General features: G+C 43.5%; 1 non-coding gene across 1 annotated transcript; it reads left to right on the top strand.

The window, feature by feature from the left end:
- The first annotated feature begins 4,668 nt into the window (after window positions 1–4,668).
- On the top strand, window positions 4,669–4,745 carry TRNAT-UGU (transfer RNA threonine (anticodon UGU)). Its single transcript has one exon. It is a non-coding gene; the product is annotated as a tRNA-Thr (tRNA).
- Window positions 4,746–8,003: the final 3,258 nt, after the last annotated feature.

Raw genomic sequence — 8,003 nt, 5'->3', positions numbered from 1 at the left:
TAATGTCCTCTGATATCCCATAATAACAGCCTGGACATGCTGGGAGTTGTAGTACTCTCCTCTTATACATCCTCCCTGTAATGTCCTCTGATATCACATAATAACAGTCTGGACATGCTGGGAGTTGTAGTTCTCTCCTCTTATACCTCCTCCCTGTAATGTCCTCTTACATCACATTATAACAGCCTGGACATGCTGGGAGTTGTAGTTCTCTCCTCTTATACCTCCTCCCTGTAATATCCTCTGATATCGCATAATAATAGTCTGGACATGCTGGGAGTTGTAGTTCTCTCTAAAACTCCTCCCTGTAATGTCCTCTGATATCCCATAATAACAGCCTGGACATGCTGGGAGTTGTAGTTCTCTCCACTTATACCTCCTCCCTGTAATGTCCTCTGATATCACATAATAACAATCTAGACATGCTGGGAGTTGTAGTTCTCTCCTCTTATACCTCCTCCCTGTAATGTCCTCTGATATTCCATAATAACAGTCTGGACATGCTGGGAGTTGTAGTTCTCTCCTCTTATACCTCCTCCCTGTAATGTCCTCTGATATTCCATAATAACAGTCTGGACATGCTGGGAGTTGTAGTCATCTGTTATACCTCCCCCTGTAATGTCCTCTGATATCCCATAACAGTCTAGACATGCTGTGAGTTGTAGTCCTCTCCTCTTACCACCTCCTGTAATGTCCTCTGATATCACATAACAGTCTGTACATGCTGGGAGTTGTAGTTCTCTCCATTTATTTGTCCTCCCTGGAATGTCCTCTGATATCCAATAATAACAGTCTAGACATGCTGGGAAGTGTAGTCCTCTCCTCTTATTCCTCCTTCCTGTAATATCCTCTGATATCACAAAAAAAACTAGCCTGCACATGCTGGGAGTTGTAGTTCTCTCCTCACACCTCCTCTCTGTAATGTCCTCTGATATCCCATAATATTAGTCTGGACATGATGGGAGTTGTAGTCCTCTCCTCTTATACTCCTCCCTATAATGTCCTCTGATATACCATAATAACCGTCTGTACATGCTGGGAGTTGTAGTTCTTTCCCTTTATATTTCATCCCTGTAATGTCCTCTGACGTCCCATAATAAGTCTGGACATGCTGGGAGTTGTAGTTTACTCCTCTTATACCTCCTCCCTGTAATGTTCTCTCTCACATAACAACAGTCTGGACATGCTGGGAGTTGTAGTCCTCTCCTCTTATACCTCCCCCCTGTAATGTCCTCTGGTATCCCATAATAACAGTCTGGACATGCTGGGAGTTGTAGTCCTCTCCTCTTATACCTCCCCCCTGTAATGTCCTCTGATATCACATAATAACAGTCTGGACATGCTGGGAGTTGTAGTTCTCTCCACTTATACCTCCTCCCTGTAATGTCCTCTGATATCCCATAATAACAGCCTGGACATGCTGGGAGTTGTAGTTCTCTCCTCTTATACTCCTCCCTATAATGTCCTCTGATATCCCATATTAACAGCCTGGACATGCTGGGAGTTATAGTTGTTCTTTCCTCTTATACCCCTCCCTGTAATGTCCGCGGATATGACATAATAACAGCCTGGACATGCTGGGAGTTGTAGTCCTCACCTCTTTTACCTCCTTCCTGTAATGTCCTCTTATATCCTATAATAACAGCCTGGACATGCTGGGAGTTATAGTTCTCTCCTCTTATATTCCTTCTTATAATGTCCTCTGATATCCCATAATAACAGCCTGGACATGCTGGGAGTTGTAGTCCTCTCCTCTTATACCCCTCCCTGGAATGATCTCTGATATCACATAAGAACAGCCTGGACATGCTGAGAGTTGTAGTCCTCTCATCTTATACCTCCTTCCTGTAATATTCTCTGGTATCACATAAAAACAGCCTGGACATGCTGGGAGTTGTAGTTCTCTCCTAACACCTCCCCTCTGTAATGTCCTTTGATATCCCATAATAATAGTCTGGACATGCTGGGAGTTGTAGTTCTCTCCTCTTATACCTCCTCCATGTAATGTTTTCTGATATCCAATATTAACAGTCTGGACATTCTGGTAGTTGTAGTAATCTCCTCTTATACTCTCTGTAATGTGCTCTGATATCATATAATAGTCTGGACATGCTAGGAGTTGTAGTCCTCTCCTCTTATACCTCCTCCCTGTAATGTCCTCTGCTGTCACATAACAACAGTCTGTACATGCTGGGAGTTGTAGTTCTCTCCCTTTATATGTCCTCCCTGTAATGTCCTCTGACATCCCATAATAACAGCCTGGATATGCTGTGAGTTGTAGTCCTCTCCTCTTATACCCCTCCCTGGAATGACCTCTGATATCACATAAGAATAGCCTGGAAATGCTGGGATTTTTAGTTCTCTCCTCTTATACTCCTCCTTATAATGTCCTCTGATATCCCATAATAACGGTCTAGACATGCGGGGAAAAGTAGTCCTCTCCTCTAATTCCGCCTTCCTGTAATATCCTCTGATATCACATAAAAACAGCCTGCACATGCTGGGAGTTGTAGTTCTCTCCTCACACCTCCTCTCTGTAATGTTCTCTGATATCCCATAATATTAGTCTGGACATGCTGGGAGTTTTAGTCCTCTCTTCTTATACTCCTCCCTATAATGTCCTCTGATATCCCATAATAACAGCCTGGACATGCTGGGAGTTGTAGTTCTCTCCTCTTATATCTCCTCCCTGTAATGTCCTCTGATATCACATAATAACCGTCTGTACATGCTGGGAGTTGTAGTTCTCTCCCTTTATATTTCCTCCCTGTAATGTCCTCTGACATCCCATAAATAGTCTGGACATGCTGGGAGTTGTAGTCCTCTCCTCTTATACCTCCCCCCTGTAATGTCCTCTGGTGTCCAATAATAACAGTCTGGACATGCTGGGAATTGTAGTCCTCTCCTCTTATACCTCTCCCTGTAATGTCCTCTGATATTTTATAATAGTCTGAACATGCTGGGAGTTGTAGTTCTCTCCTCTTACACCTCCTCACTGTAATGTCCTCTGATATCCCATAATAACAGTGTGGACATGCTGGCACTTGTAGTTCTCTCCTCTTATACTTCTCCCTGTAATGTCCTCTCATATCCCATAATAACAGCCTGGACATGCTGGGAGTTGTAGTTCTCTCCTCTTATACTCCTCCCTGTAATGTCCTCTGATATCACATAACAGTCTGGACATTCAGTCCCCAGAACAGTGACCCCAGACTAGATTCCAAAATTAATTCAGATCTCGGATCAGAGTACAATAATTCTCAGACCCCTTTATTTAGTTACTATTTCGGGGTCCTCTTCACTTCTAGGTGCCAGCCAGCATGTTTATATGTAAGTCCTTCCCTGGAAGCTCTGGATCACTCCACCTCTATTTCCATGTGACGTGCAGTGAATAAAATCTCTAGCTACTTTCTACAGTTTTCTTCTATACTCTTTCTTCTCCTTCTGACCTGGAATGACAAGCGCTACAGTTGTGCCACGAGATCGGCTGCCACCGCACCTTCTCAAAATGTTTCCAGGATCAAGTCCTTAAATGGACATTTGACATTAGTATGAAGTACTGGACTTTCCCACCAGGCTATCAGAGGATCCTCCAGATGACCCAGGCTCCACACCAATGATGTCAGAGCTATGATTGACATATCACTGCAGTGGCCAGTGATTGGTCGGCTGCTCTCATGAAAAATCATCACATGGGTGTGTAAACGGATGTGGCAGGGACCTGAACACTTACAGCAGGGAACATTGAAGAGGAGGGTCACTATCAGGAATGTCTGTGCCCCATACAGCAAAATATTCAGTGATCTCTGCAATTTTAGATTCTAAAAGATCTGTTAGTGAAATTGCTGGGAGTAGTTGTGTTAACCAAGTCATTTACTTCACTCTTAGGGTATGTGTACACGTAGTGACCAAAAACGTCTGAAAATACGGAGCTGTTTTCAAGGGAAAACAGCCCCTGATTTTCAGACGTTTTTTGAGCAACTCACGTTTTTCGCTGCGTTTTCTACGTCTGTTTTTGGAGCTGTTTTCATTGGGGTCTATGAGAAAACGGCTCCAAAAACGTCCAAAGAAGTGCCCTGCACTTCTTTTGCCGAGGCTGTATTTTTACGAGTCGTCGTTTGACAGCTGTCAAACGACGACGCGTAAATGACAGGTCGTCGGCACAGTACGTCGGCAAACCCATTCAAATGAATGGGCAGATGTTTGCCGACGTATTGGAGCCGTATTTTCAGGCGTAAATCGAGGCATAATATGCCTCGTTTACGCCTGAAAATAGGTCGTGTGAACCCAGCCTTATTATTATCTGATGGGACAAGTATCCAGTTGAGGGTTAGATTTTTGTGTTAAGCACAGTGTTTTGACCAATTTCGTCACTAGGGCCCTTGATACCCTTTTCACACGTGTTCGTTTTACATTAATTATAAAAAAAATACAAAGTAAAAATATATATATATTTTAATAAAATAAAAAATACACATGAAAACCCCCCTTTTAAAAAAAAGTCCCACCGCCAACCATGGTCGTAACGCCGGACCAAATTACCCTAAAATAGACATGTAATATAGCAAAATATACAAGAGACAATGGAGATCACAACTCAAAAGTCTATTTTAGGTATATACAATATTATTACCAGAAAGAAATGAGCTAATAAGCAAAGTATATCTGGGTGCTGTGGCTTAGGTGGTGGTTAAAGTGCCTGTCTTGTAAACAGGAGATCCTGAGTTTGAATCTCAGCAGCGCCTTGTGTTTTGAAGGTGCTCATTGGTGGACTGGTTTAATATATAAAACCTAAAACCATAGGAAAAGTTTGTGCGGAATCAACTGCTTTATAGGAGATTATAAATGTTGGCAGTGGAGAAACGGACTCAAAAATTGTGGCTTCATATGGGAAAAACAGAAAGCTAAGACTCCCCTTCAGAGGCTGTGTGGCAGCTGGGACACTCGCCACTATGCTGACGAGGAACTGCTATACCCCCTGCCCACATGGTCATCTTCTGAAAGGGGAACAGAAGAGATGCCCACACAAACTATTCATTGTGGAGTCCTAAGAAATCTGGATTAAGTTTTGCTAAACATTGGCTCATGCATGTTGGATAACATTACAATGTATTTACAGTCAGGATGTAGATATTGGAAAACCCACAAGAAGAGACAGATGACCACACATTTTCCAGATGTATAATATACTGCTGCTCTCTGTCCATTGAAAAGCAAGTGTGCAAGAAACCACTGAGCAGTATTATGGGAAGTAAAGCTAAGCACTCAAGCCGGCACATAGTTGTTTTATTTTCAACTTTCATATCAAAGCCTGGAGAGAAGGTTCATAATAATTACAAAACTGCATCCATGACCCCCACAGACCCCCTAGGAGCTCACTCGCCAATGAATATGATAGACATGATCAAAAGAATTCATCGTCTCATGGAGGAGATGTCGCCAGCACCAGACTCTAGTTTCCTATATCTAATAGCGCACCAAATATTGTCATATTGTTCTGCGTCCAGCATTTATACAGCGCCGTTATACTTCAGTCTGTGTCCGAATGACCGTTTTTTATCCCATAAATAGATTTTACTTTAAATGTAAATCCTGGTGCTGATAGCGTGCTGCTGCCTGCCGATACAGGACGTGACGTCACTCATTATTTCATATATCTAATTGTTAATAGTGTCACCAGAATTTTATATATTTGTTCTACGTCCCACTTATAACAATAAGAGCAGCAACAATCAGCAATACAGTGACTTTTATTAGATAGACGGTGTGACTTCTGGAGGGTTTTACATTAGAGCTGTGACTTGGATAAAGCGCCGGTTTAGTAAACAAGATCCTGAGTTCACGTCTCAGCAGTGTCTTGTCCTTTCTATATTGTGAAGATGTTCCAGTAAATAGATTGTTACCTCTGATATTGGGCTCAGGTGACATTTGTCAGATCAATGTTTACATGTCACAGGTTCATTGTCCAACAAAATAATCAAGTAACGGGAAAAGCCTACCGGAATTATATTAGAAATTATAAAGACGTTTCACTACTTATTCTGTTGAAAAAATGATATATTTATCTGTACATGTTTTGCTGTCTTCTAAGGGAAGCCGATAGTTAGCCCCCAGATTAAGAATACCGTTTCTGTTATGTTGAAGAGAATGAAGCTTTATTGGGACATAAATACGACACTGTGGATTATTTGGGTAAACAGGAGATCCTAACTCTCAGCCGCGTCTAGTCCTTTCCATATTGTGAATATGTGTTCAACCAAAGAGATGTTACCCAAACTTTATACCACTGCCCGTGTCCCATCACTAGTCACATGTATTCTGACTATAGAGACCATGGAAAGACAACTGGAAAAAAATAACACAGTATTTAAAAGTGTTGTCCAGTTTTTATTTATTCTTTTATTTATTTGTAGAATAGGAAATCATACCGTTTTCTCATATACATGTATTAGAGATTCTGCTCACTCACATTTCTTATATTACATGAGGCCCCTGTCACAGTAGAATGGTATAGTCCACAGATTAGTAATGTATCCACAGGCTAACTGAATATAACTAAACATGGCGTCAGTCATGTGATCCTCCACACACATCATGTGACCCCCCCTACACATCATGTGAACCCCCACACACACACATCGTGTGAACCCCCACACACACATCATGTGACCCTCCACACACACATCATGTGACCCCCACACACGCAAATCATTTGACCCCCACATATGCACATCATGTGACCCCCACACGCACATCATGTGACCCCCCACACACATCATGTGACCCCTTGCATCTTGGTTACATGACATACATGTGTTGGGGCCACATAGTGGAGACATCCATGGTCTCTAGATGATTTTTAAAATATCTGCCTGTCTCTATGGGATGTTGTCATGTTGTTAATAAAGTTAAATATTTATTTAAAAAAACAACACACAGAGCAGACAGGAGAAGAATGTAAGAGCGGCTCCTCACAGACATGACAGACATGACATGAGGAGATGCTGCTGTAGGTAGTAATACTTTATAACTTCTACTCCCCAATAACGTATAATTCACATGTTATAGACCCCGACAGTGTTACCTGAATACCAGGGGTCACATGACTGCCACCATCTTTAGTCCATTCAGTTGTCCTAGGGGTGCATTTCTATGGACTAATCTGTGGGCTATACCATTTATTTTAGACTAAGGCAAAAACACCGGTTTAAGAAAGGTATGTGATCCGAATTTTAAATATGTATACTGTCACGTGCACAGGGTATGTGGACCCAGGTCACAGTCTAAGCAGAAGTAAATGGCAGACAGTATGCTTGGGTACCTGAAATAGTCCGGGCGGTGGCTGTGGCTTCAGCATGGATGGAGGCAGGTGCAGCAAGTGGCGCCAGACGTGGCGGGCAGTATCCGATGACACTTGACGTGGCAGATGGCACTTGACGTGGCAGATGGAACTTGATGTGGCAGAAGACACTTGACGTGGCAGATGGCACTTGACGTGGCAGATGGCACTTGACGTGGCTGATGGCACTTGATGTGGCAGATGGCACTTGATGTGGCAGATGGCACTTGGCGTGGCAGATGGCACTTGACGTGGCAGATGGCACTTGACGTGGCAGATGGCACTTGGCGTGGCAGAAGACACTTGAACGCGGGTAGGCACAGGAACAACACGGAATACAGGAACGGTAACAGGGCACGGGTAACAGCTGGAACGGGAGACACTACGGAACCATTTGCGAGACAGACTGGGAAAGACTAACAACGCTCAGGCAAGGATTAGAAGGCCAGGGGCCTTCTTATAGACCAGGAAATCGTGGCAGTTGATGGTGATGACGATTTCCTAATTGCGCGCCTTTAAGGCCGGGCGCGTGCGCACGCGCGCACCCTACGGGATCGAACGGAGCGGAAGTGAGCGCTGGCATCTCCTAGGAGGGAGACGGAGGCCAGCGCTCACAGATCCATGGCTGCGGGCGTCGGGAGGTGAGTAAACCCAACGGCCCGCG

This window comes from Rhinoderma darwinii, chromosome 1, assembly GCF_050947455.1.
Source record: "Rhinoderma darwinii isolate aRhiDar2 chromosome 1, aRhiDar2.hap1, whole genome shotgun sequence".
NCBI lineage: Eukaryota > Metazoa > Chordata > Amphibia > Anura > Rhinodermatidae > Rhinoderma > Rhinoderma darwinii.
Note: the sequence above shows the minus strand (reverse complement) of the source record. Positions and strands in the feature narration are given on the sequence as shown.